At 50.4% G+C, this 20,060-nt stretch overlaps 1 protein-coding gene across 1 annotated transcript in view; it reads right to left on the bottom strand.

Moving 5' to 3' along the window:
• Nucleotides 1-20,060, bottom strand: part of PPP2R2B (protein phosphatase 2 regulatory subunit Bbeta) — a 113,700-nt gene that overhangs the window by 77,208 nt on the left and 16,432 nt on the right. The gene's annotated exons all lie outside the window — the stretch shown is intronic.

Below are 20,060 nucleotides of genomic sequence, written 5' to 3'. Positions count from 1 at the left end.
GAAAGTCCCTGCTTGGAGATGCTCCTGCCCGGGGACGGCCCTGCCTGAAGGAGTGCTGCTCCCTGACCTGCCCGCCCCAAGCACAAGAACACAGCCGGGGTCTGACACCAGGCCCTTTTTTGGCAGAAAAAGAGCTACAGCACGTACACGCCGGGGGTCCTGGGACAGGGGATGCAGCAAGGGCCATGGGGGTAGCCATGCCAGCAGTGGCAAGGGGGTGTGTGCCCACGGGTGCCTCGCCCCGGCTCGCCCCGTCGGGGAGGGGCAGGGATGCTGGGTGGTTTATGGCTGTGAAGGTCAGTGCGGGCAGGGGGATCGGTGACATCCGAGGAAGAGCACGAGCACAGGGGCTACAGGGGAAGGGAGGGCTCTCCTTTTCAGGGCACGTCTCTGAAAGGACAGGCTGCATTCTGGACATTGTCACCTGCTGCCTGCCAAAGGGAAACAATTACTCTTTGAGACGGTTTTGTGTCTTGATATAGTCCAGGAAGAAATAAGCCTTGGCACTGACTGAGCCACTGGCAGACACAGGGAAGAAACTCATGGGGGGCAAGTTCCCCCAACTCCGCTTCTGTTAGCTCTTGCACCTGAAGTTGGCCATAAAACCCAACCGCAGTATCAGGACACAAGACGTCCCCAGGCAGACAGCGATGTGCACCCTGGGCAGCAGCGGGGGGACAGACACGACTCCACGCTCGCGCGCCGGTGCCACAACCGACTCGCAATGTCCCCTCTGCCCCTCGCTCTCTTCTGCCCAGGTGGTTGCTGAAGGGAAACAGACGCACAGACACACCCTGGGGTCCGACCCGGGCCTGCACCCCACGGCACCCCCCTGCCCCGCCATCCAGACCTGCCTTGGCATCACCCTCGGTAGCAGCAGAGCCCGTGCTCTGTCCAGGATCGTCATTGGTGCTGGGCGCTGGCTGGGTGCAGCAGGGGTGCTGGGCACACACGGGCACAGGCCCCACAACCCCTCTGCGCTGCGTGCCCACCTGCCAGCACAGTGAGCCCAGTGCCCCCCGAGCCCTCACGGCACAGGGCTGGGGTCAGCCACAGGAACCGTGGAGCTCGACAGGAGCTGTCTTGACAGCCACATCAGCAGGGAGCGTTATTGTTACTGGGACCAGAAGGGAAATAAGGATGCAGAGGGAATGGACAAAGATGCTCGATAACATTGTAAATACAGTGGTGCGCTGCAGCTCGATTTCCTCTCCTAACTGTAGTATCATAATTAAAATCTCATTGGCAAGGTGCAAGATTTTACAGCCTACATTATTATTCTGCTGAGATCGCACTGCCTCCTTGGGAGGTGCTTATTTCAGGGGAAGCGCGGGAGATAGCATCACTGAGCGAGAAGGCTCAAGGACTCCAGTACGTCCAGCATGCACGTCTTGTGGACAGGGCGCTCCATGCCACCGCAGCACCGCAGCACCGCAGCACCGCCACACGCCTTTTGGAGGAGCGTGTGGATCCTCTCAGGCGAGAGGCAAGAGAGAGGGAAAGCTCTTTCTGCCCTGTGTTGTGACCTTGTGAGGAAAGGTGAATTCCCAGGCTCTCAGCTGCCTGCCTCCCCAGGACGTTTTCTGACATGCTGTCACGTGGAGGTTGATATAAGGCATTGTAAAACTGCACCTTGGAGAACTCTGGCACTTGCTCATACGCATATATAACTTCAAGGATTTGTCAGTCAACCACATCACATCACTGGCCATTCATTAATACGGGGATTACTGATGTGACAAGCCAGAAGCATTCATCAGACAGGCATGAGCCTGAAGTCTCCATGCCCAAAGCCTTCACTGAATTATCCTGGAATGTGAGTTCCTTGCTATAATCACCAGGCACATGTTTAAGTTAAGCAAACACATCGTGTTTGTGGCTGACGCGGCTCTCGGTTGCAGCAGCGGGTGAGATCCACAGGCTAGTCTGAATTCACTCACTGTGACCAGGCACAAGACCTGGCCGTGGTTTCATGGCAAAGTGCAGAGATGTATTTACCGATGCTCTCTCGCAGGCCAGAAAGAGTCACAGCAGTAACATCGTGCTTTAAAAATAACTTTTGTGTTGCTGGTAGCTCCTTGTACACGCTCCAGCACAGGGGACCAGACCCGAACATGGCACAGCAGGACTCAGAGCTGCTGCTGGCTCTAGGCAAGTCAACCGACACCTCCGTGCTTGTAGTCTCCTGTCTCCAAAGGGAAGGGAAGGGTACGGACCTCCCTCAGGAAAAGAGAGAAGGAAAAGAAAGGCTAAAACCAAACCAAAACACTAGACCCAGGCATCAGATTACCTCTGCCCACCATGTGCGTTTGCCTGCAGGGGTGCACATGTGTACGCCGTGTAAGACACGGGAGCAATTTAGCTTAAACAATCCCAACTCCAGAAAAGAAAAATAAAGACAGATTTTTAATAAGCAAACGTTACCGTATCACATCCTCCCTTCAGATCTCAGATGGCAAGCCTCAGTCAAAAGGCAATGCCCAGCTGAATAACAAGCCCCTGCAAGGCTTATGAATATTATTTAAGAAACATAAACACAAATCAGCAACCTCCTTCCCTTTCTTTCCAGCAGGCTCCGTCTTCAGTATATTTCCATTTTAACAAGTGCCAAGTCCTTTCTCCTTTATTAACTAGAAAAATTATTCTCCCCATTGTGCATGAATTATAATCATGTAAGTCTTGCAAAGTTTTTCAATACACCGTATCATTTAAATACATCCACAAGCCACCTGTTTGTTATGCAACACGCATAGGAGCTGCATCGTGAAATCCATTTATTCTCAGCTTTTTAAAATCCAGGAACAAGCCTTTACAATAACTAAAAGCATTAGCTGTCCTAAGCAGGAATCCATTTGCAGATTAAATTCGCCAAAGGTCAGCTTGTAGCTGTCACTGTTTTCCAAACCCCCAGGTGTCTACCATGTTACAGACTTGGACATCTCTTGAAGAGCCAGGACACTTTCCACTCCATTGATTTATGCTTCAATTGGAACAGGTTTAAGAGCCCCTGTGCGCAGGTTTCCGTGGGACCTACGCAGTGTGTTAACAATAATTGAATCAAACCTCCGATTTTATGCTCAGCACAAAACTTCCTTCACCTCATTTATTTTACCTTCACATCCATGAGCACTAGATCTATTCTCCTAATTACTGGTCTGGGTTAGAGCACTAACCTCATTTTTTTAACTGTTTAATATATTATTAGATAACAACATTTCTTTTAAACTTGTAAGAATGATTTCTGTTGATTAACTGATCGTTAGCGCAGTGCCGTCACTGATGCACTGACTCGCTGGACAATGCCGGGAGGTCAGCCTGTGCGGAGAAGCTCTGGCGACGGCACACGCACACAGCTCCGCTGCCCCAATTCAGGGGACAGGGCTGGCAGCGGGCGTCCCGGTGGCCCTTCTGCTCTGCCCCAGCCGCAGGGTGTGCGGGCAGCACGGTGGCCTGAGGCCACAGGCGGATGCTGCTGCCCTCGCTCTGCCCCTTCACGCAGGTGGAACATCCTCCTGCTCCGGGGCGGGACAGGGAAACGCTCCCCGGGAGCAGGACGAGCTCCCACCCTGCAGCATCTTCGACTGCCGTTGCCACACAGAGGAAGATGGCCCTTGGAAGACTGAGTTGCTGTGCAGCTTCTCCACATGCCATGATCTGTTTTACGGAAACGGACACATCAGAGGGCACAGCAAGATGGGCTGTTTCTCCACACCGCTCTTGGTGAGCACCGGAGCCAACACCGCTTTGGAGTGTTGCAGATGCTCCCCGAGGAACCCGGCACATGGTGGGAGCGGGGGTGCTTGGAAGAGGCACTAACTGTGCCTTCCGTAGATCACAATGGGGATAAATATTTAATTGCGTATGTTTGAAAGAGAAATACCATCTTTCTTGACAGTGCACTTTAATGCATATGTAAATTAATTAGAATTCATGACATTCATTGTGCCAATCATTACTTCATAAAGTGATGCAATCCCTTAGACCATATTGGCTTTTGAAAGGCGACTGTCCCTCTGAAAACACAGCTGACTCCACGTTGTTGTTTTCTTATGTGTGAAAGAAGTTTTCTCCCGAGGAGTTCTTGTAGACTTATCAAACTAAGGACACAACACAGTGGGTGGCCACCACTATCTGCACTGACCAGGCTTGTGTAACTTCAGTATACGGGAGCATGCCTTAACTGAAAGCCCATCTCTGTGCGGGACAGGAAACCAGTGCTAGCATGACCAATCTGCAGCTCGCACCAAAATTGGCACCTAATTTTTGATCTGGGTGAAGGTCATGTCATAAAATCAGTATTCTGAGAGGGAGAGCACTTAAAGCTCTTGTACAATTTCTCTCGTCATGTCCAGTTCCCAATGCGTTTATAAATGTGCTCCAAGTCCTTCGGCTCGCAGATTCCAATAGACAGAGCGCTTCAAATCTGAGAGCTAATTAAGGAGCAAAACCGGGGTAATTACACTCCTATTATCCCACATGTAAGTGTTGTCAGCCAGTTGGGTTGGTGGCTGGCTGGCCTGCATTTAAGGGATGACCCCAAAGGGAAAGGGGCTGTCCCAGGGCAGGCACCCTCGTGCTGCACACGCTGGAAGAGCCACTTTACAGGAACCCAGAGCTTCTTGTGATCCCCAGTGCTGAACACACCCGATGCCACAGGCAAGGTGTCCCTGGGACGGCCACGGCTGGTGGGAAGCCCCAGCCGCTGCTGCAGGGAGCAGCACCTCTAAGCGACCACAGCAGAGATTGAGGGGTCCGGCTCCTGCTGAACCCAGGGGTCTGGGTGCTAGCGGCTCCCTCGTCTCAGCCAGAGCCGAGCTGCAAGCCAGGCTTCCCTCTGGAGGCGCAAATGTGGGACTGCCTGGGGCGTCCAGCGCGGGACTGGTAGGATTCATCACCCAGCGGCACACTGGGAAGAACTGACTGCATGTGGGACTGCCTGGGGCCTCCAGCGCGGGACTGGTAGGATTCATCACCCAGCGGCACACTGGGAAGAACTGACTGCATGTGGTCCTGCCTTCAGACATGGCCCTGAATCCATGGGCATCACTGACCCCTTGGTCCTTGCACTTGCCACCCACGCCCAGCTGAAGGGCTTGGGCAGCACGTACACCCTGTACAAAAACGTACTGTTTCCAGCAACGCAAGGGGAACATAACCTGGCATGGCAAGTCCAGGCACCAGTGGGAAAACAGGAGTGAATCAGGACTTAAGGCCTTTCAATGCAAGTGCATCACTATCAGTAACTGGACAATTACACCAGTCACCCTGCAGATGAGCGCACTGCATGGCCCCCAGAGAGACAGCCTCCTTAAGCACCTTTGGGGACTTTATCACTCACCCAGTGCCTCTGACCCTGCTCCCAAGCACAGGGGCTGGAGCCCCGTGCTTGTTCCTGCCACGCTGCCCGACGCTCCCAAAGCCTTCTCAAAGCAGCGCCCGGTCCAGCACAACGGTGGTTCAATCCAGAACCAGAGACACAGACACAGGCCAGGGACCTTTCCTTCCAGAGGACCACGGACACCCAAGCACTTCACAGTGGGTGGACAAGTATTATCCCCACCATACAGGTGAGTACCCAGAGAGACCAACACTGCTTGTTTACAGCCCAGGGAGCCTGGGGAAGGCTCGGGAAGGGCACCAGCTTGCACTCGCCAACAAAGACCTTTCCCATCCAGCCATCAAGGGATGCACAGTTAAGGTGAGAACATGCTCCGAATGAACACCCTCCTGGTGAACACCTCGTGCGGGGCCATCCTCTTCACCTGCAGAGGGAGGGCTGGGCTGCTGTGTGGTCACCGGAGAACGTCTGTGAATCCCACCGCAGGTTAACAGGCTCGCTGAGCCCCCTGCGCATCCCCCAGCCCGTGCTCTGGGGCTGTGCCCTTCTGTTTCTCCTGTAGCACACCACAAGAGTTGACTGTGATTTCACTATACTAAGTCAGTTTGTTTCTCACGTTTTCAAGTACAAGTCACGTCAGAAAGCTGGGGAAGCTGTAATTCATACCCAGGATGAAGTCCCAATCACATGAACCTTAATTAGCATGACTTCAGGACGACCAATAATTTACTGGATTAAACCAAGATCAAGAAAATTGGGAAGTCAGGTCACATGCAGAGGGCGAGCTGCAGCCTTCTCCTTCACGAACGATGGAGAACAGGGGTCAGGACCTCAGGGCAGAAAGGGAAGAATCAGTTCATCGAATGCAAAGCAGGCAAAGACTTCTGCCTCCCAAAGGTCGTATGATAAATTGATCTACTTGGCCTTCACCCCTGCGACGCGCTGTTACTGGTACTGGTACAAGCTGTATATGATTAACAGCACACCAGTAACGAGCACTGCCACGCACCCAGCCGGCTCAGGGAATAGCCGCTCTCCAAGTGCTCTCTCTCTCCTATCTCCAATGAGACTGACCAGCCTCTGTGGCATTTTTAGCAGGCCTTTCTTCATTTTTACTCTTTCCCTACTAAGCATTTTATGCCAGGGTCTGAAAACAGCCTCCCTTTGTCTGTTTACTGCTTTTGCCCTTTTTTCGAGCAGCCCCATCCAGTGCCCATTGCCAGTGCTTCTCACTTGTTTTCTTCTGAGCCAAACCTTTGCTCTCCCTTTGTACACACCAAAAAGCTACAACTGAGCTAGTGGGACACATTTTTTCCAGGCAAAACTATACAGATTTTGCTCAGGTAGTGTCAGATTTGCACGTCTAAGTGTGTCTGTGTGTGCCTGTGCACACACTGCATGTGCGGTACGGAAAGGTTGTGTCAGCACAGAGCTCCCAATGCACCAAACGGGGCCAGGCACTTCCACGTCATCAAGTGCAACCATCAAATCACGGCATCTTTGATCGCAGCAGAACCATTTGGAAGAGAATGATTTTTGTGCTAATTGATCAAGGTTTCACCATTTGTTCTCTGCTCTTCTGAGAGCAGTGATAACTGACAACCATTGCAATTATCAGGGCTAATAATGAGTAGGACCTCTTCCCGCAAATTCAGACTGCGATATATATATATCAGATAAGAAATAACTTTTCTCAACCATGTTTTCAGGTATTTCCTTTGTATTATCTCACCATGTACTTCAGATATACTGTTCACTGGTTCTTATATATACATAAGAACTTTATATATATAAGAAAATACATATTATCTTATGGATTGCAAAGGTGACATGACAAATCAGGGAGAAGTAACAATGGGCTACATTGAAATTAGAAAGAGAAGACTCTTATCGCTATGTCTCTTAAGCAGTAGACCTGGATTATCTACCGGCTATTCCTCAGCAAGATGACTTTTTTTCTGCAGTTCATCGCCCTGCCGTTCTCCCGAGAGCGGGGCGATGCCGCCGAGCGCCGCAGCAACCCCACTGTCAGCGCCACGGCTTCTCGGGGCTCCAGCTGGATTCACAGGTGCCTCAGATGCAGCGACCTCCTCCGAGCCCAGCGCGGGGCTGGCGGCCTCAGCAACCCGACTGCTCGGCAGCATGCGCGTGCCCACCTCCGTTCCCCCAGCCAGGGTTTGTGAGGGCAGGGATGAACCCGCCACTAAGGAAGTGACTTTTTCAGTGTGATCGCCCATCCAGGCAGACACCGCTCTGTACGCAGAGCCACTCGGGGTACCAGCACCCATCCAGTTCCCCATACACAAACCTTCCCCTTACCAGTATTTTGACTTCGACCGAAACCAGTACAGAGGTAAGGGGCCTGGCTCTGATCTCGCCTATGTCCGTGAAAGCCTGCAGAAATGCTCCCGAAGCCAAGCGTCTGTGGGAATCGGGCATCCTGCTCTCTGCAGTCATACTTTAACCACAGGATTCTTGCCCCAGCGCTAAACGGAACTGAAAAGCAAGGTGACGGGGCAGCCTTCCGCGCGGGAGGCTGAGGGCCCAGCACCACACAAAGCTCCCACCGCACCCAGGAAGCCTCAGGGGATGCATCGACACCTTGTGAAGAGCCGGCCAGGCTTTTGCCTCCTGTGCTGGCAGAGCATCCCTGCTGATGGCTCGGCTGGCTTGGCCCGCACCGCTGCTGCTGGAGGCAGCTCGCAACCGCCGCTGGTGCCGGCCTGCACCGCCCTCCCTGCTGTGGGAACGGGCCCTGCTGCCACCGGGCCGATCCCCCGCAGCTGCTGATGGCTCCTCCATGGACATGAGCCTGCCCATCTCCTGGCATCTCTGCAGCTACTGCAAAGCCAGCTTAGAGCTTCATACAGCAGTCTCACCTGAGAAACAATATTGTTCTTACTTAAAGCATCAGCACAGGAGTTTGGTTTCAAATGCAGCTCTTCTAAAGCCAAAACATCTGTTTACCAAATCGCTCCTATAATGCAACAGATACCGTAACCGTGCAACTGCAATGCAAACACGACACTTCCAGGAAAAACTTGTTATGAATTATTTCTTCCTTTACTCTACGGACAATCTAGCCATAACATATTCATTTTCACTGTATTATTACTAAATTATATTCTTGCTAAATACACTGCAGAACACATATGATACCCCAAAAATGAGGCACAGAATATTTCATGAGGGTCCGAGACTTCAATGTCCTTTAAAGGATACAGTGTGAACTGTTTGTCACATGTTCCTCACATCAGAGATATAATTAGCTTAAATACTTACACAGTAAATAGGATTTGCCACTTCTGCAGATTAAGGCCACATGCTACAGCATCAGTGCATCTGAACCAGTTGAGCACAGTCTATGCTAAGGAGTAAGTTTTTGCTTGAAAACAGCTACTCTGAGCAGTGCTGCAAATGAGGTCTTCTGTCGGTGTTGGGGTTTTGTTTGTTCCTTTGGTTTTGGTTTTTAACTGGAGTAACAAACTCCACCGCACATGGCAGTGGAAAGCCAAAGCGACTGGCGTCGCTTGGGTCTCCAGGTCTGAAACACCGTCGTGAGACACCAATGCAGAAGGTCTCCTGGGGACTTGGAGCACTATATATAGAGCACACAGCCGACGTACACGGCACGGTGTAATACATAAATACTGGCTCCTTGCCCCGAAGTGCTTACAGTCTGCTGCAGCGAAATGTGATACAAGGGATAAAGAGAATGCAAGATGACACTGGAACATTGTTCAAGAGATAACCATTATAGGAAGTCTGAGGCTGAATAACTAAATCTAGTGAGCACAGAATGGAAAAATAAAGGCAGCATTTTGTTTCTTGGCTTTCCCTATTGATTTATTTTCAGTCGGTGAAGAAAATCACCATGTTAATTCCACTATTTCATATAGAGATGCAACTCCCAAAATGTTTTATATTAGGTTAGGTCACCATACAGGAGGGGAACATGTGAACTCGCACATGCATTTCAGTGGAACAGATATTGTAAAATTATACCGAAGGTCATATGCTTATCTTCAGCTGGCTGCACACCTCAGCCGTGCGCACCCCTTTTCATCTGCTGTTCACGAAACGTAACATACGCAGGCTGGGCTCTTCACAGCAGCTTCAGGGACGGGCTGCCGTGTACGTGTGTGTGAAACGGCTTCCAAAAACCACTTCTCATTCGTCATTCTCCTGCTTAAAAAACTTCAGTCATCAAGCCAAAGGCAAAAAACAATTCCACGGAGCAAAGATGACAATCACACACCACAGTAATTAAAATACCGCCCCCCCCCCCCCCCCCCCCCCCCCAAACCTGGGAAGCTATCAAATGGCCAATAGCCTGTAAACTGTTTATCCATCAGCTGCATGATCAGAAGAAGCAACAAAAGGAGAAACTGGGATCAGTTTGAGTGCGGAAAAAAGCTAAGTTTGACATGTAATGTATTTACACTGAGCACTCAGATGCGTCCCCACATATCCTGGGATGAGATACTATTTGTGAGAGTGACTACTTAGCATTTGTTTCTGTTAAATTAGCATTAAATATGCACAATTTTGTATGGCCCCAAAGGTGGATTTTATTTGAAAGGATGTACGCCAATATGAGACACCAACACAACTAGGTCACTTTGAATTGTATATCCTAAACTGCAATTACTCCACTGCCTTCATTTAGTTTGAACAGGGACTACATCAAAAAGTAATGAAATCATGGTATAAATTAAACTAGGGCGGCCCACATCTTCTAACACAAGCACAGTAAATTTTACAGCATTGTGAACTTGGCGCTGGGATTATTACTTTATAAAAATCATTCTGCTTGTCCTCAAATGTCATCTAGCAGCCGAAGAGAGGAGAACACCCAGCTGCAGCTTGGCCATCCTTGTAAAATGGAAAGCACAAATGCTAATCAGTCAGACAGGATTAATTCCCCAAAGAAAAGGAAACTGCACATCTGGCAGAGCGGCAATCTTGACCTGTATCGGGATTAGTTGAAGTTTTGCAACCATCAGAAGGATGAATGGGGTCTCAAAACCAGGCTGGTGGATAACGCAAAACGGGGTAAGGCAAAATAAAGCAGTTGTTGGCTGCAATACTGAAAGCTGGACAACCGAGAGAGCCTATAAGTAGTGATCTACTTGCCGACTGTTTCAACATTCACAGGAGTTTGTAAATTTTTAGTGATACTTCACAAAGCGACAACCAATGCAGGCAAAGGGCCTGCCCCCTGATAACCGTGTTTCTTCCCCAGCTGCCTTGGCAGAAGGATACAGCCTGTTGGCAGTGCATTGCAATACACTAAGTCTGAAATTCAGCCGAGTGCTGGAAAGCCAGCCTAGCCTCATGCATGCTTCGGTTAACGTAGAACGTATTTTAAGCACAAAACTATTTTGGTATGGGAAAAATCACAAGAAGTCATCACAACATGCTCTGATTCACCCGCCTCTTTGGTATTGTATGGCCACACGTCCCACAGGCATGGCTGAGCTGCCACAAGAGATGGCAGCCGTGGCACTGAGGGTGCATGTGAGCCTCCTGCCGAAATCCGGGTGAGTCCAGAGACCAGAACGGGAGCGCTCGGAGGCAGGCGGCTGCGCGCCCCAGGGCTGCATGCCGGCAGGGTGACGCTGCACCGCACTCACATCACGCCTGCGTTTGCATACCATCATTATATGATATGGTATGTTATACTATATCATCCATAAAACAAAGCCTTTAGAAGAGAACCTTTCAGCTTAAATTGTGTTCGTGTTCGAAGCATCTAAGCATTAATGGAGGGTCAGCGAGTGTTATGCTTTTCCCGTTCAACATTTCTTACGTGCACATGGTCCTAAATTCAGTTGGTAATGCTGCTTCTCCGTGACTCAGAGCCACAAACAGGGAGCGGCAAACGACAGCAAATGGAGCGTCTGTGGCTCCAGCCCTGCGGGCAGGCACTGCCCTCGGTGCAGCCCTTCCCTCCCACGTCATTCCCATTTCATTCATTCTCTGTGAACACCTGAAATTCAACATTCAAGTTTGACTGATCACTCCTGGGGCTATGCCTCCTCCTCCACAAGACCTCCAGGTGCCTCCGATGATAAAAATGTCAGCTTGGGGAAGCACGGCACTGGGACTGGCTGGGGTCCCCATCCCTTGTGTGTGCCCTGGTACCCAGCTGGCCCCCGCCAAGGTAACAGAAGGGGCTGCTCTGTCATAAAACAAAAATACTCGTCCCCGTTTTCGGAGTCCCAGGACGAGGGCTGGGCGTGACTGAGGTCTCACCTGTGAACATGAACCCTGCGGGGCCCTGCCCTGCACTGCCAGCCTCTCGCCATTTCCCAGGACAACAGAGCTCATTTTTCCATCCTTCTCTTCAGCCATTGTACAGTAACAGCTCCCAGGAACGACTGCATCCCAGTGCTGGGAGAAGCCTTCTCCTGTGTGGTACACAGTCTTCGTACTCGTTTACACTGATTTCCACTTTTGGAAATCTCCGGGAGGAAAGATGGAATGTGAGTATCACACAAGGATATAAATGGGATGGAAGAACACCACATAGGCAGGATAAATATAGAGAATGGCTTAGGACATCGGCCAGGTCTATGCTCTCCTTACACTAAGGAGAGACCAACCTTTAACAAAACATAAAACCAGCTGTGCTACTAGAGAATAATTATGAAGTATATCTTAGGGGAGGAAAAAAAAAAGACACCATGGGGAGCCTTAAAAGTTTGCACAACTTCTCAAAATGCTAACGTTGTAAAACTAATATTTGTATGTCACTAATATTTACATATAATCTACCTCATGTCATTGGAAAAACAAACCTGGAAAACTGTTAATTAATAAAAGATATCACGTCTTATTAGCGTTCATATAGTAATTATGAAAACCACAAATCCATCTGTTAAGTAGTCAGCAAACAAGACAAATGACTGTGTTATGTTAAACAGATTATGAAATGCCTGAGGGAAGGAAATCTAATAGCCCCGACCAAATCATGAATCAAGCAGCAGCCCAGTCCAGCACATGGGTTACACGCGAACATGAACATGCGCAGGTGCTCACACACGTACCTGCCTTTCCCAAAGCCTTCTCCCAAATTACATATAATAACAATATAAGCAATGAGGTCAGTATTACATTATGTATAAAAGTCTACATTGAAACGTGATGATGTGATCATTAAGATTTTATTGCCCTTTAAAAAAAAATTACTTCCTTAACCAGACAACTATCCCCACCAAGATGAGACTGGAACAATATGCAAAGTAACATTAAATCCAATTGCCCCTGTCCATATGGGAATCCAGTTACTTCAATCCAATTTAATAAACAAAACTGATTTCATTCTGGTCATGTTTTTGAATGATTTCTGAACATTTAAAGGAAGAAACATTCGTGCATTGAGGGTAATTGATTCATTAGCATGAGCATCGTCAATCCATCAGTATGTTCTCTGGACATTCCGCATAGTACTGAGGCATGAACACCCCATTCTTCACGCAATATATACGCAAAATTGGATGCCAACTTGTATGCAGTCTTACCGTGATTACTCACCTAAAACAAGTAATTGTGCTAATTAAAAAAAGGCATTTGAATAGTATATTTCACATGATTACCCTGAGTGCACATGTATTAGCAACTCACTCCACCTACTCTGTAGCAAAACACACCCATCCTGCTGCAGAAGGCTGTCCTGGGATAAGAGACTGCACACCTAACTCCTCCCCGGGCGCACTGCAGACATCAGCACCAGCAGCTCTTGGTCCCCACCAGCTTGTCCCAAGCAATTCCCACGCTTCATCTCTCTTAGCCCTTCCACTCCAACTTGCCACATCCAACCAGAGACAGTCAGTTATAATCCTGCTGACTACGGAGTCTATTTTAGAGCTATCCACACACCATCGTACGTAACTTCTGCCAACAGACTGTGGCAAAGAGGTCACAGTGCTCCATTTTCCTGAGACCCAAATTTATGGAACAAAATGTCAAGGGTATAACAGCAATGTTCCCCTCACTTCTGCCCTCAAATAATCTGTGTCAGAAAAACATGGCCATGACATTCTATCAAAAACCTTCTCCGTGGTCTTCCCAGTCTTACACACATGAAATTTCATCAGTGTGAATTTTATGGCTTTGAAGTTTAGACAACATGGGGAGTGATGTCAAGCACAGCAAACCTGTAATGCCTTTCCTCTCAAGGACAACTACCCTTGAAAAATCACAAAGTCAGCACAAACAGGAGAAGATAAAGATCTGAGGGCAGCCTGAGCAGCAGAGGATTGTAAACGGACTCATCTGCAGGCAATTTGTTTGCCGTGTAGTGTGTGTGTGCTCACATTCAGGATACAGCACCCCCAGAAGACGGGGAGCTGTTTGCCTCCCCAGCGAGAGGAGAACGGGGAAGGCACGGGAACCCCCCGGGGGCCATGCATTGGGTCTGGGCAGCCCCTGCTCACCCCCACGCAGGGCCAAGCCTTGCTCCTTGCTCCTTGCTCCGCACCAGGCATCCTCGGGTCTGGACCTGCTTGTACACCAGGAATTGTCACTGAGGTCCTGTGCGTCTCCTGAAAATGAGCATCTCCCGCAACTCTTCACCCTCTCCCCCTGCAAGCTGCAGGGCCCCCAGACCCTTGGGCTGGGAGCCTCCCTGGAGCATCTCCAGGGCCCCGTCCTGGGGACGTGGGCTGCTCCGGCCACGGCGAGCAATAGCCCACGGTGGTGCCTGTGCCCATGAGGATACTACGGACAAGAACCATACAGGGAACACGACTGCCTCCTGTTTCCCCAAGTGACGAACACGTTTGCCTCTTGCTCTTAGGCCACTCCTGTTTTTAATCAATTGGATTATTTGTTTTCTTCTCCAATTATTCTGTCACCTAAGACTTCAGATTAACAGTGTGGATGGAGAGAAGCCTAAACTGCTATTAGGTTAAACAGTCAAGTCAATTAGCCTCTTTCAACAGAGTAACATCTAACTATGTGGCAGTGGGTCAAAAAACGCACCCTGATGGTTTTTCTTCATGGGTTAGCACGGTGGGTTTGTTGCCATCTGCTTGTGAGTTGCTTAGTTTTTCATTTCAGCTGAGGAACGTTGAATTTAAAGGCAGAATCAAGGCAAAAATAAAAGGGAAGCCTTCTCATCAGCTCCTGCTTTTGAATGCATTGGTTTTGTTGTGAAATTTCCACTTCAGGCGGGTTACTAAGAAACCGGATTAAAGAGAAAAAACACCAGCGTGCAAGCTTGTATTGCCATGGTCCGCACACGTGAGTCTGCCTGTTTGTGAGGATGTGTGTGCACCGATATCCCACAGCTCTGAGAAGGAGCACCCAATGACAGAAAGCTGCAGGGTGAGCTCTGCCTGCGACGAACACAGACATCTCCCTGGGACCAACACGCTTCCCGACTCGCTCCTTCCCGACGCCTGCAGAACACTGCTGTGCAGACAGGCAGGGCATAGCTCACCCTCCCGGGGGCTCACGCGCAGGCGGCTGCAGTGGCGAGACCCTGCCCAGCCCCACGCGTGGTCTGTGCCCACCCTGGCACTGCCACCGCTCCAGCCCCGGGGATCTGTGCTGTGGCAGCTGCCGGGGGGACAAGGGGCAACACAAATGGCCCCAGATTTAGAGCCGGCTGTGATCTGATCCAGCCCAGACTAAGTGATGAAATCCCTAGGAATACCCATGGCAATAAATCTTTCTTCAACGGACAGTTCAGGTGTTTAAAGCCAGACTCCTAATGCTGCTGGAGCACCAAGGTCCTTGTGATTTCACAGCCTCAGGAGCCGGCAGCCTGTTGGTCTCTGAGCAAGAGGTGAACTCAAGTGCAGAAGGGAGAGACTGTTAAAGGTCTTTTTACAGACAAGAACCGAACATTTTATTCTGGGTTTATTTTATGTGGCTGCCCTACGAGGTGACCAACATCCCTACAGACCTCTTCCAGAGGAGAGCCCAGCCCCACAGCGCCAGGATCTGCTACTGAAGCGTCTGGAGGACACAACCTGCCAGCCGTGCCTTTTGCACAGGTCAAGCCCAGCCGTGATGCTAAACAAAAACCAGTGAGTGATGAAGCAAAGGGCATTAACGCTGCTGTGAGCTGCCACGGGAGTTGGCTCTGCTGGCCTCTGCCTAGGCATCGTCCCCAGCCCCACGTAATGGCATGGCCCCCACCTGCTTTGCTGGTGCGGAGCCAACCAAGAGGAGCAGCTTCCCCCGGCCAAGGATGAGCCCATCCCCTCACCCGCGGGGCCCGGCACACTCCGGAGGTCACATCGCCCAGCGGGCTCTGGGGACCTGAATCCCCAGGGAAATCCCAGTCACCCCGTCCCCGCCGTGCCGGCCCCAGCCCTGCACATGGGACCAGAGGCGTCCAGGCAGGTCCCCTCTCTCACACATACCCCCCGAGACTGAAGGAGGGAAATGAGGGAACCGAGTTGGGTCACGCCGCTTTCCGTCTGTCGGTGTGCAGCTGGCCCTCGGAGCCGAGAGCACATGATGCACCGGGACCTCACCTCCCCTCTAGCGCTCCTGAGAAATACACGCAGCAAGTGACCTGAGAAATAAGAACTCTCCAGCAAGCAGCCTGGGACCGCTTCAGAGCCCTCATCGAGGAACACTGCCCTGCCACACGTGGGTCCCACCTTCAATGCTCAACACATAGCACGGCCCAGGCCCCCGGTGGGGACGGTGGGGACCCCTGTGTATTTGGGTGATAGACCGCTCCTTTTTAAGGAGTGGTATTACTTCAAGGTATGCGTGCTATCACCGGAATGGGAGCTAAGACTAAGGGAATTTCCAGGTGCTTTGCATAAAGCACAAGGCAGAAAGAGAATTTAGAGGTTTTCCTACAACAGGAGTTCATGGGGAAGAGAGAGCAGAGCAGGGACTGAGCACCCACATGCCCAGCAGCAGTTCAGCACCGGTCTCTCACTTGCCCAAAGTCACAACTTCTGGTTTGCTATGATTACATTGCTTTCTCTGCAAAAAAGAAAAGTTATAGTGGAAACAAGAAGATTAATAAAGACAAATCAAGAAGTGCAAATCCTATGCCTGACTGTACTATGGATTTTTTAGTTATTTATTTATTTTTTAATAACCTTGACCAAGTTCCTTGACCTTTCAGACCTAGAGACTTTATGCCTAGAACACCGGTGAGCAGTAACAGAGTCCTCAGTCCATCTCTGTGACGAGCTCCGATATTCGCCATCCCAGGACAGCCAAGTCCCCCTGTGCTCACCACACTTCACAAGCAATGGAGAGCCCACACTTTTACAGTGCCACATAAAGTATCCCGTGTTATTATAAATTACTTCATCAATGTTACAGAAAGAGAAGACAAAGTATTTCACAAAAAATGTGCTCTTCATTCAACAAAATTGTGCACTATGCTCTTCAGCTCGCTCTGTCTCAGTGACCCGGATCACACCCGATGCCAGCAGACGCAGTGCCTGCACTGACGGCGGCCATCTCCCCTCGGGCAGAGGGGCACAAAACACAGCCACGAGCCGCGAAAGTGGGTGCTCACCCCCAGCCTCTGCCAGACCGCGGCACAGCCACGCTGCCTGCAGCGCATCCTCAGTGCTCGGCACACCCAAACATCCTTTGGGGTCGATGCATTTCACATTGCCGCTGTGTGCTGCCATTAATCAGTGCTCAATGACAGCTCAAAGTCATTTCAGTTTTCATAGCTCCCAATAAAAACAAACTGCAGTTCAAACCTTACAGTATAAACCTTGCTCAGAGAGTCACTGGTTTCATAGGATCATGGTATTGACCTGTTTCTACTCATATACAAAAAGCAAGATGCTTCAGCCACTAGATCATGGCAGCCCAGACCCACATACCAGAGGCAGTGGGGTCCCCAAGCAGAAGAAAGAAGAAGAAAATAGACCAATTTCATTAACTGTTAGAAGAATTCAGGAGAGAATTTGCAGCTAGCCAAGAGAAGAAGAAAAGTATTTAAAATCAAGAAACTCCTCGGAAACCCAAGACTGTCTCACTTAAAGGACAGACAGCTAACAGGAATTCCCTCATCCATCACACCTCTTCCTGCAGCACGCACAGCCCAGCACTGCTTCTCTCCCGTGCCAGCTCCTCACTGCACTTCTCTTAGCCCATCTTTCATCCTCGTGCACACAGGAAACACGTACCAGCACACTCGCAGAGGGCCAGGAGATAGAGGTTTCTTTCCCCCAGATGAACAGTTCATGCCCAGCACAGTGGGAGATAAGATGTTATTTTCATCTTGTGGCTCTTTTATACTAACTTTTATACTAACTTTTAATCGAGTTTCTAACGGGGAGACACTCATTGCACAAGAAACATCCACTGCAGTATCTGCACTAGACAGCGATGCTTTGCCAAGGATGGCCTAGGTCATATTTACTGTGCTGCTTTTTCAGTCACCTGAACAATTCCTCCAGCTGTGCTCCAAGCCAGCTGTATAATTTGACAATTACACTCAGCAGACTAATCACCGCAATGCCGTCCAGCACATGCTTAACTTCCTCCCCAAACCATACGCTGCAGTTGCATGTCACTGTGGGTTACAGGATGAGAGTTGCCCTTGGTACGCACCACGGGAGCAGCTCGGATGCGTGCAGCGTGGCAGTTCTCAGGCCAGGGCACAGGGCGCCAGCCGTGACCTCCGCTGTGCTGCCACGGACATGGAGCAATGGCTCCAAACCAGCGGGAAACCACATCTGGCGTTGCCATGCTGCCAAAGAAATGCACAGTGATGGTGAACTACTGCCCTACCATTCTCTTGACTGTTCCTGTGGCTTTCTCACCATTTCCACCGATTTCTAGGGAAAAGCAGAGGCAATTGGATGTATCCATTACTAAATGTTTTTAAATAAATGATCCCAACAGCCAAGTATGTTCCTCTGTGAAAAACTGGGATATAAGCAGCATGGTTTTATGCGGACTCCTGCCTCTCTGTATGCAGCACTTCCTGGGATTGCAGCTGCCAGAAAGCATCTCCCACTGTGCCCAAGAGAAGGCAAGGAGAGCTGTCTGGCTAATTGTCACGCACCAGGTTCCCTAAGGGAATGAGGGCTCCGCAGCAAGGGCCATCTTCAGCCTCCTCCCCCTCTCCTCCTGCTCATGCATATGTTGCCAATACAGCAGCAAGCATTAGACGCCAGGCAGTAGGGTATGCACGACACACGAGCTCCAGGAACAGCAGAGAGCACGACCCAGCAGGTTGGCCTGGGCAGGTCTTGGAGATCCTGTTTTTCTGTTGCAGGATCCTGTTGTAGGGAACACACTTCCCAAGAGCTCCGAAGTTCACTTGAGGCTTCACTGCCCAAGAAGCAGCTTACCAGCACTGGGAGATGCACGTACGAAAGGGCGCAAGATTGCACAAGGGTAAACACACGTATGCAGACATGGGACTGATCTGCTTTGCTTGCATATGCAGTCATGGGAGTTTTCAGGTATCTGCGCTTCACAGAAACACCCAAAAACGCAGGTCCCTGAACCACTGCCAGCCTCCCGTTTCAGCTGTGGACAGCAATCCAGTGTGCTGTGGCTCAGGGCAGAAGGTGTGTTACGAGACAGAATAAGGAGCTTTTGAGCCCAGTAAAGGTTGTCACCCAGTTACAAATCAACAAGTAAACTTGCGTTCTCTGGTGAGTTAGTGAGAGCAGAGATTAAGAACTGATAAGCCCCTTGCTTATGTTTTAGAAAGCTGGGATTTTATAATGCATTATTATGAAAATAAATATTCCATTCCAGACCAAGACAACAAAAGGAGTAAAGAGGGCGATAGAGCAGCTCAGCATTTAGGTAAAAAGCACGCCTACATCAGAGGCACCAAGTCCTGAACTCAGCCCCACTTGCAGTCCCTTTTCTGTTCTCTCCCTGAGTTCCTTAAATAATGCACAGCTCCTTCACAAAGATGTTGTGCAGATTCATTAGTTAATGTTTCAGAGGCCTTATTGAAGCTATTTAGTGCTAAGTGCCATCATTATACAGGTGGGCAGAGCAGCTGGAATAGGCACAAGGGAAAGATTTGTGGCTGGGATCAGCCACAATGCAGCAAGCGAAGAAGGCTGGGATTTGCTGAGCTCCAATACGCAGCAACGGTCCTGAGGGAATACACAGGTAAGGACTGAGTCCTGTAAGGAACAGGAGCTGAGCACCCTCTGCTCCCTGCGCAGCCAGTGAGGTCGCAGGCGTTCACCAGGGATAACGCGATTCTCAGTACTCACGAGGACCCAGCCCGTAGAGACCAGAGCAGCCCACAGCAAAACTCACCTGCGGGTGTCAGTAGTTACTTCCACTGGGAGAAAGTCGGATCAGGAGGAGACCCAGGAGCCACACCTCAGGTCCATCCATCTCTGACTGGCATGCCAGCCCACTGCTCGCAGCCACGCGCACTCGCACCCTCTCCCCTAAACCCACCAGGTCCGTGATGGGGACTGACTGCACCTCGGCCAGGTGCTGAGCACACCTCTGCCTGCACACAGACCCCACTCGGCAGTGCCAGGGCTCCAGCGCCCAGCGTCCCTGGCACTGGCTCTGGATGCAGAGCCCCCTCCCTCGGGAGGAGACCACCCCCCTTCCCAAGGGCAGGAAGAGGATCTCCCTCTGCCCACAGTCCCACAGAACTGGTACCTCCAAGACCACCAGCCCTCATCCAGACCTGGTGGAGGAGGAGCAAGCGCCAGAAATAACGGAGGAGAGCGGGTCTGATGGCCATGCAGGCGCACGCTCCAAGCGTGGTCTTACAACCACT

Source organism: Mycteria americana, chromosome 8, assembly GCF_035582795.1.
Source record: "Mycteria americana isolate JAX WOST 10 ecotype Jacksonville Zoo and Gardens chromosome 8, USCA_MyAme_1.0, whole genome shotgun sequence".
Classification (NCBI taxonomy): Eukaryota; Metazoa; Chordata; class Aves; order Ciconiiformes; family Ciconiidae; genus Mycteria; species Mycteria americana.
This window is presented reverse-complemented; position numbering and strand designations above follow the sequence as displayed.